General features: G+C 41.6%; 1 long non-coding RNA gene and 1 pseudogene across 2 annotated transcripts; both read left to right on the top strand.

Annotated features, from left to right (window-relative positions):
- Nucleotides 1–29: 29 nt before the first annotated feature.
- On the top strand, nucleotides 30–3804 carry LOC121022309 (uncharacterized). 2 transcript variants are annotated; one of them, XR_005786898.1, is made up of 3 exons: nucleotides 30–160; nucleotides 2790–3221; nucleotides 3761–3804. It is a non-coding gene; the product is annotated as an uncharacterized LOC121022309 (long non-coding RNA). The 2 variants fall into 2 exon arrangements; XR_005786897.1 differs by having other exon boundaries at nucleotides 30–1333.
- A 2530-nt stretch (nucleotides 3805–6334) lies between these two features.
- LOC121022307 (serine/arginine repetitive matrix protein 1-like) lies at nucleotides 6335–9483 on the top strand (annotated as a pseudogene).
- Nucleotides 9484–9819: the final 336 nt, after the last annotated feature.

Genomic DNA, 9819 nt, shown 5'->3' with positions numbered 1-9819 from the left:
GAAGCTGGCTCGGCCTCCGGCAACCGGGCGGCTCCTTGGGGCGGGCGGTTACTAAGGGCTCGGTAACTAGGGACGCTACAGGGACCGCCAGGGGCCAAAAGGCCTTCAAACTCCCCTCTGGCTGCGGGAAACCCGAGATGAGCGTCTCTGGATAGTGGGAGTGAGTACTAAATCTTTGAAGGTTTAGAGGGTTGGCGGGCAGAACAGGGCACCTCTTCGCCAGCTTCGCGCTTCACCGCCTAAATGCACACTTCTCACATTACACCAATGAACCAGCTCGTTTTGTAGGAAAAAAAAAAGCGCATTTTCATTCATTGAAATAACACTTTAGGAGGAGACGGCGTCTGAAGAGGAAAGCAGAAGATGTTATTGTGTGGCAATCTCAGAACAGAGGCAAGGTTTGCATCTGTTAATCTAACATGGCTCCCCTGGGAGCCAGAGACTGGGAAGGACTGAGGTATGTTCTACTTTGATTGACTTGAGCGCTAGCAGCAATCAACCAATCCGAAGGAGGCTTCTAGTTACCACATGGGTTTTTTTCTTGGTTTGACCAATAAAAGTCCAGAGTTGGGTGGGGCCTGGCCCACCAAACAGTGAGTGGTAGTGTAGGTGTAGAAACCAGGTGTTCGCTGGTTGGTTCCATCCCCTTCATCGTGGTGGGGTTGAAGGCTGCAAACGCCAAACACTAACCACAAACACACCCCATCAACAGCTCCCACTTGGTATTTGGGCATTTCAAATGGTGACTACCCTCTACGTCAGGTGGCTGTAAGAGAGGCCTAGCCTTAAAATAGGTGTGTTGAAGTCTAAGTCCCTACTACCTCAGTCTGAGGCTGCTCCTACCCTCACCTCCCTATCCTTCAGCCTCCTTCAGCCCCAGCCCTACAACCAGCCATAGCCACCATGAAGTTAAGGTATAGTGATAACTAGAACCTACGTATCTCCAAGGTCTGAGCCCTGTTTTTTAATCTTTTCTTTCTTTCCTTCATTCCTTCCTTTTTCTTCCTTCCTTCCTTCCTTCCTTCCTCCCTTCCTTTCTTTCTTTCTTTCTTTCTTTCTTTTTCTTTCTTTCTACCAAGCTTTACACCCATCGTGGGGCTTGAACTCATGACCCCAAGATAAAGAGTGGCAGGCTCTCCTTACTGAGCCAGTGCCCCTGAACCCTTTTTTACCAAGCCTTTCTTGTTGACAGGGCTGGAGTGTGAGCACCTGCAAAATCCCCCACTTTCCCACCTCCTTCAGGCTGTTCTTTGTTTTGGCTAAGACTTACTTTGCACACTGGAACAGATGCTGGCTGGATTCTGAGCAGAAGCCAGAGCTAGAAGCTCATAAGGTATGGACGCCCCAAGTGACCAGAATAGGGACTTCTAGTCATTCGCATGCAGATGGTTCTATGGCCACAGGTGCCCCTTTCGGGATTTAGTGTAAGCCTGACCCCAAACAGCAAGACAAGACTCCATACCGAAGCACGGCAAGTGGAAGATTAGAATATAATAGAAGGAATGAGTGTGGAGGACACTGTCATGTATCTAAGTAGAAGAGCGGAAAAGTTTCCACTCACCAACAATATTCTAAATTTGAAGATATATAATGATATAGCTGCAAAGTATATAGAGCAGAAATGGACAGACAGATCTACAAGAACAGAATAACAAATCTTACATCATCACAAGAAGAACTTTCATACTTTTGTATTGAGAGGTAACCTACCTAGTGAAGAGAATAGATCTTAATGCATAGTTGGATGAATTTTGACAAATGCATACACTCATGAAATCATACCCCTATTAAGATATAGAACATTTCCATCATCCCAGAATGCTCTCTTGTGCCCCTTCCCAGCCTATTGTCCATTCCATCCCCTTGACTGTTCTAGAACTTCATATAAATGGAATCATAAAGTATGTACTCTTTTGGGCTTTCCGAGTTTTTGCTCAGCATACTAATTTCTTTTTAAATTCATTCATGTTGTGTATATGAGCAGTCTGTTCCTTTTTTTTTTTTATTTTTTTCAACGTTTTTATTTATTTTTGGGACAGAGAGAGACAGAGCATGAACGGGGGAGGGGCAGAGAGAGAGGGAGACACAGAATCGGAAACAGGCTCCGAGCCATCAGCCCAGAGCCTGACGCGGGGCTCGAACTCACGGACCGCGAGATCGTGACCTGGCTGAAGTCGGACGCTTAACCGACTGCGCCACCCAGGCGCCCCAGTCTGTTCCTTTTAAAGTGCTGAATAGTATTTTTTACTGAAAGAGACAATAGTTTTCCAATACTGGAAGTATTTTCATTTTTAAATTTTTTTGTGCTGTCCATAATGTAATAGTTACAGATAAGGAATATTCTTAAATTTAATCTGCACTATTAGCATTATCTTTTTTCACTTTTTAGGGGTTGTTTTTTGTTTTTTTAATAAATTTGTATGCTTTTCTTTTTTTCCTAAATGTTTATTTTGAGAGAGAGAGCATGAGCAGGACAGGGACAGAGGGAGAGAGAGAGGGAGAGAGAGAATCCCAAGCAGGCTCCTCGCTGTCAGCGCAGAGCCTGACTTGGGGCTTGATCCCCCAAACCATGAGATCATGACCTGAGCTGAAATCATTCAACAGTCAGACACCCAACCATCTTAATCATCCAGGAACCCCTCTTTTTCACTTTTTAAAGTTTATCCATTTACCTGTTGCTGGTTACTTGGGTTGTTTCTTTTTTTTTTTTTTTTTTTTTTTTTTTCTTTTTACTTTTTGGTGTTTATTAGATTTATTTTTTTTTTTTTTTTTTTTTTTTTCTCTCCTAGTTTGGTTCTTACAAGAAGCAGACACCAAAAAGGAGTTAGAAATGCAAGAGATTTACTGGGAAAATTCCTATGAAAGATAAAAGAAGGAGTAGGAAAAGTCTTCAGGCCAAGATACAATCTGATACTTTAGGAAAGAGCAGGAAAGGAGAATAATTATGTAGGAGGAGTTTAAAACTGCAGTGTAATGCTGAGAAAGTCTTAGCCAGCTAAAAAGAGAGCTCCAGCATAAAGATTGTTCATGGAAGAGTTCTACAATGGTCAGAAATGACGAGACCCCACTAGTCCTGCCATCTCAATCATTGGCTAGAGCACCCTGGAAAGAGCATGTTTTGGGATCGAACACTTTGGAGAATCGTTAAGTGCCATGGCTGGCTGCCAGCTGTCAGGAGTGGAATGCTGATAAATGGTTAATGACTACCTGTCTGGGGGAAGGTGCCAGCTGTCAGGAGTGGTGATTGAGCGTGTGTGTGTGTGTGTGTGTGTGTGTGTGTGTGTGTGTGTGTGTGTGTCTGGGGGAAGGTAAGTGATTGAGCGTGTGTGTGTGTGTGTGTGTGTGTGTGTTTTACAACTTTTATAAATTACAGTCCTGCATTGAGCAAGTCTGTCAGCCATCTTCCAACAGCATTTGCTCACTTCCTATCTCTATGTGTCACATTTTGGTGGTTCTCACAATATGTCAAACTTTTAAAACTATGATATTTGTTATGGTGATCTGTGATCAGTGATTATAACTCCATGAAACCTCAGCATTTTTTAGCAATAAAGTATTTTTTAATTAAGGTATATACTTTTTAAAAGACATAATGCTATTGCATACTTAATAGACTACAGTATGATGTAAATATAACTTTTATTTATTTATTTAAATAAAACTTTTATATGTACTAGGTAGGAAACCAAAAAATTCATATGACTTGCTTTATTTTATTTTTTTAATTTTTTTTTAACGTTTTTATTTATTTTTGAGACAGAGAGAGAGAGAGCATGAACGGGGGAGGGACAGAGAGAGAGGGAGACACAGAATCAGAAGCAGGCTCCAGGCTCTGAGCCATCAGCCCAGAGACCGACGCGGGGCTCGAACTCACGGACCGTGAGATTGTGACCTGAGTTGAAGTCGGACGCTCAACCGACTGAGCCTCCCAGGCGCCTCGCTTTATTTTATTTTAATATTTGCTTTTTGCAGTGGTCTGGAACCAAACCCCCAATATCTCCAAGGTATGCCTGTATAAAGGGTTGTAGCCCATAACTTCTAAATAAAATACACTATACTCTTTAATATTACTTTCATTTTTTTTCATATTGAATTCCTTTTATTTACTATTAGTATTTTTAAATTTACATTCAAGTTAGTTATCATATAGTGCAACAATGATTTCAGGAGTAGATTCCATAATGCTCCTTACCCATTTAGCCCATGCCCCCTCCCACAACCCCTCCAGTAACCCTCTGTTTGTTCTCCATATTCAAGAGTCTCTTATGTTTTTTCCCCTCCCTGTTTTCATATTCTTTTTGCTTCCCTTCCCTTGTGTTCATCTGTTTTGTATCCTAAAGTCCTCATATGAGTGAATTCATGTGATATTTATCTTTCTAATTTCACTTAGCATAATACCCTCTAGTTCCATCCACGTAGTTGCAAATGGCAAGATTTCATTCTTTTGGTTGCCGAGTAATACTCCTTTGTGTATATATATATATACCACATCTTCTTTATCCATTCATCCATTGATGGACATTTGGGCTCTTTCCATACTTTGGCTATTGTCTGTAGTGCTGCTATAAACATTGGGGTGCATGTACCCCTTCGAAACAGCACACCTGTATCCCTTGGATAAATACCTAGTAGTGCAATTGCTGGGTTATAGGGTAGTTCTATTTTTAATTGAGGAACCTCTGTACTGTTTTCCAGAGTGGCTGCACCAGTTTGCATTCCCACCAGCAGTGCAAAAGATATCCCCTGTCTCCCCGCATCCTTGTCAACATCTGTTCTTGCCTAAGTTGTTAATGTTAGCGATTCTGACAGGTGTGAGGTGGTATCTCATTGCGGTCTTGATTTGTATTTCCCTGATGAGTGAAGTTGAGCATTTTTTCATGTGTCTGTTGGCCATCTGGATGTCTTCTTTGGAGATGTGTCTATTCATGTCTTTTGCCCATTTCTTCCCTGGATTATTTGGTTTTTGGGTGTTTGATAAGTTCTTTACAGATTTTGGATACCAACCCTTTATCTGATAGGTCGTTTGCAAATATCTGCTCCCATTCCGTCGGTTGCCTTTTAGTTTTGCTGATTGTTTCCTTAGCTGTGCAGAAGATTTTTTATTTAATGAGGTCCCAATAGATCATCTTTGCTTTTGTTTCCCTTGCCTCTGGAGACGTGTTGAGTAAGAAGTTGCTGAGGCAAAGGTCAAAGAGGTTTCACGTGCTTTCTCGTCAAGGATTTTCATGGCTTCCTGTCTTACGTTCAGGTCTTTCATCCGTTTTGAGTTTATTTTTGTGTATAGTGTAAGAAAGTGGTCCAGGTTCATTTTTCTGCATGTCGCTGTCCAGTTTTCCCAGCACCACTTGCTGAAGAGACTGTCTTTATTGCATTGGATATTCTTTCCTGCTTTGTCAAAGATTAGTTGGCCATACATTGTGTGTCCATTCCTGGGTTCTTTATTCTGTTCCATTGATCTGAGTGTCTGTTTTTGTGCCATATATTTAACTCTTCTATCTGTAGCCTACCTACAGTTGCAATTGATCAACAGTGTAGTTCCAAAATGAATGTTGGTTGATCCTTACGTTTAATGAGATGAAAGTGAACCATTCAAGATGTATGTCACAATTTCACTTGTTTGTCAAAGTTGTGAGAACTTCTTTGCTGAAGTAGATTAAATACTTTTCTAATACTGGAAGAATTTTCCTTAAATTTTTTTGTGCTAATCACAATGTAATAGCTGCAGTCACCACAGACTTTTAAGTTTTTCTGCATTATTAGCATTTTCTCCATCACTTTAAGTTTAAAAGACCAATTCATAGGGGCACCTGGCTGGCTTAGTAGAGCATGTAACTCTTGATCTCTGGGTTGTAAGTTTGAACTCCACATTGGGTATAGAGATAGATGGGTGTAGATTACTTAAAAATACAATCTTAAAAAAATTAGGAGCACCTGGGTGCCTCAGTCGGTTAAACATCCAAATCTTGACTTTGGCTCAGATCATGATCTCATGGTTTTTGGGTTTGCGCCCCAACATTGGGCTCTGCACTGACAGTATGCAGCCTGCTTGAAATTCTCAATCTCTCTCTCTCTCTCTCTCTCTCTGCCCCTCCCCTGCTGATGCTGTTTCTCAAAATAAATAAACTTTAAACAAATTGTTTTAAAAAAAAAATTAAAATTGTTACCATAAAAATGTTACTGTAAGTTAATATATAATTATATTAATATATTAAGTGGCTTTAAACCAATTAAAATATACACTAAATAAATATAAATTATATATTAAGTATATAAAATAACTTCATAAAGATCTAGCCTGGTGCACTTTGGAATAGGGGAGTGGTGTCAGAACAACATGACCCTGCAATTCTGCAGAACAAGTGCAAAGTAAGATCTTTGCTTCAGCAACAAACAGAAGCTACTAAAGTAGCTGAAATGTGCAATATGCCTAGAAAAATTGACAGATATGAGCAAAATAAATTTGGAAGTTACAAAGGCTTGGAGAACAAAATGAGTAAAAGAAATCCTTGGGTTTGATGAGAATGTTATAATTGAGTTGAGCCAATCGATTGGAAGTGAAGTACTGAACCAAAATGGAAGATATTCCTTGCACCTGAAGTACATAGTACTGTCACTTTATTAGGTTATAGCAGAGTGAGCATCCCATTGTGGCTCTGGCCCAACTCCCTTGGGTATATTTGGAGAATCCAGAACCCAGAATTATGAAAATCATCTGATGGATGATTTTGAATCATCCTTCTACTGATGGAGCTTTTGAATGGAAAATAAAGTGCTAGAGAGTTAAGTTTATGGGAGAACTGTGGCCCATCATCCTACAAGACCATCTGCTTTCCCAGACCTAAAGAAGAAATAAAACAGAGACAGAATGAAAAACAGGCATCTATGAAAAAGCAAGATGAAAACAAAGATAAGAGAGATAAGAAAAAGCAGCTGAGGGACGCCTGGGTGGCTCAGTCGGTTAGGCACTCTACTTCAGTTCAGGTCACGATCTCACAGTTCACAAGTTCCAGCCCCACATTGGGCTCTGTGCTGACAGCTCAGAGCCTGGAGCCTGCTTTGGATTCTGTGTTTCCCTCTCTCTCTCTGCCCTTCCCTAACTCATGCGCATGCGCGCACACACACACACCCCCACACTCTCTCTCTCTCTCTCTCTCAAAAATAAACATAAAAAATTAGGGGCGCCTGGGTGGCGCAGTCGGTTAAGCGTCCGACTTTAGCCAGGTCACAATCTCGTGGTCCGTGAGTTCGAGCCCAGCGTCGGGCTCTGGGCTGATGGCTCAGAGCCTGGAGCCTGCTTCCCATTCTGTGTCTCCCTCTCTCTCTGCCCCTTCCCTGTTCATGCTCTGTCTCTCTCTGTCCCCAAAATAAATGTTGAAAAAAAAATTAAAAAAATAAATAAATAAACATAAAAAATTAAAAAAAAAGAAAAAGTAGAGAGAAAAGGGAGAGAATGCTTCTTGAAACCCAGAAAGACTCTAATCCATGTCTCCTTTCCCTAGAAGACAATCCTGCCCAGTCATGAGATAACGTGTAGTCATGTTCAATCTCCCCATCAGAACCAAGAGCCAAGGACCAAGAGTCCTTCCTTGCTCCAGGAAAATAGAAAACTCCAGCACTCTCAGAACCTTTAGGAACAATAAAAAGAACCTTCAGTACAAGTCACCACTTCTACTGGTGACATCCTAAAGTTCCCCTGCCGAAACCTGTACCAGAGCCTATGAAACTTTTCAGAGGGGTGGGGGAGGAAAGGAAAAGGAAAAAAAGACGACTTGACCAAGATCTCACTCTCCTCATACTCCACCTAGAGGGTGCACAGATCCCATCACGATTATATTCATCTAGAAGACCGCCATGCCTGAGGAGGTGGCAGTCTATTTCCTTGAAGAACTCCACCAAGGCTTAGAAGGGAAAGCTCTCCAGTGAGACACAAAAAAGGATTCATCAGCATCCTTGTCTAGGAGTAGCTCATTGTACACTTTGTCTTGTCCAATCAGAAAGAAGCCTCCCAAGAGAGCATCCAGGTCCCTCAAAAACTTGTAGGTTATATCCTTCAGCAAGCCCTCCAACATGAAGACACCGGCCAACACCTCCAGCAACTCCACCGCCAAAAATTCATCATTCTCCAACACCCCAGCAGCCAGGCTATATCAGAAAAACTCGTGTTTCTGTATCTCCAAGGAGAACTTCAGGTAGTGACAAAATATAAAGGTAATAAGCAAAGAGGCCCTCTCGCCAGCCCCGAAGTGGAGAAAAGTAGAATTTTCTGAATCTAAACACCGTAACGGTGGCGAAACGGCTGCTGCAGATTCTGTGCAGTAGAGACACCAAACCAGATGACAAAACCAGCAGTCTTCATCTGACTCTGTTCCTCCTCTTCAGAAAATAATGATGAGTTACTTACTGAAGAGGTCCCATTTGAGAAATGGTGAGGTAGGTGACTTCGAGGAACGCCTTTCTCACCACGAAAGCAAAAGGGGAAGGAAGAGGGTTTCCTTGAAGTAGAGGAAGTCCCTCCACATCACCCAGTAAAGGAATACATTTTCCTTCTCTCTCCTCCTCCTCAGAGGTGCTGGTCTTCATAACACTACAAAAGGAAGCACCCCCTTCTCCTACCCCACATCAGTATTCAACATTCCCAAGAATGGTCTCCTCTAAAGCACAGGAGATACCCTTCTTCTCCACATCTTAAAAAAGGGCATCACTATGTCCACCCAAAGCACAGGGGCTCCCATTCTTCACCTCTCAAAGAAGTCACCACGAGACTTTGCATTGGTATCAAAGCATAGGAAAAGGTCTTCCCTGAGCCAATCTACCTGGGAACAGCATTCCATCTCCTGGTGGTCTCCAGCTCTGCAGACCTCAAGTCCTTACCCCAATTTGACTCAGTCTCCTGAGCCAGTAGCTAAAAACCCCAAGCACCTCCATTCCCTGTCCAGTCTTAAGTCACCCTAAGCACGTCACCTTTGTTATGGATCAAAAAGACTAAAAGCCTACCATCAGACCCATCACTGGCAAGGAATTCCAAAGAAGGGTATAGAAATGAAAAAAAAGAAAGAGAAAGAAAGAAAAAAAGGACAAGAACCACAAAAGGATAAAAGGAGCAAAACAAGTAGGAAAAAAACAGAAGGAAGAGGCTATGGCTGCAGCTGCTACAGCTATTTTAATTCCTGCAGCCATTGCTGTTCCCACAGCCACATCAGCACAGGAAGAACGAGGAGCAGAGCCAGAGACTAAGGAGACTTAAAGTAAAGCTGAGGATAACCTTGATAACTTTAAAATCACCTGTGTAGGCCCTGAGATCAATGTGGAAGGCTCAAGTGTCTTCAGTCATAGATGGAAATGTCTGTCATTATGTAAAGTTTATTTGGTCTGTATGCAACTCAATACTGAAATAGCAAAAATGTGTTTGAACTTTATAACATTTGTTGTAATAAATGCTAAGTTGAAGTCTGCGATGTTAATACGGAGGGGAGAGGGCTCCTGGGTGGCTCAGTCCATTAAGCCACCACTGATCATGACCTGAGCTGAAACCAAGAGTTAGATGCTTAACCAGCTGAGCCACCCAGGTGCCCCAACATCTATATATGTTTAAAATAAAACTCTAAAGAAATTAGGAATAAAAGGAAATTTCCTTAACTAAAGGAATCTAACAAAAAATAAAACAAAAATAAAATAGCAATTATATTTGATGGTGAAAAGATGGATAAAACAAAGATGCCCACTGTATTAGTTATTTATGTCATGCTGTGTAATGTACTACCCTAAAACAATAAACATTTTTACATCACCTAGTTTCTAAGAGTCAGAAATTTGAGAAAT

This window comes from Herpailurus yagouaroundi, unplaced genomic scaffold (genome assembly GCF_014898765.1).
Source record: "Herpailurus yagouaroundi ecotype Mexico unplaced genomic scaffold, PumYag 391, whole genome shotgun sequence".
Lineage (NCBI taxonomy): Eukaryota > Metazoa > Chordata > Mammalia > Carnivora > Felidae > Herpailurus > Herpailurus yagouaroundi.
The sequence above is the reverse complement of the archived record's forward strand: the minus strand, read 5'-3'. Positions and strand labels throughout refer to the sequence as shown.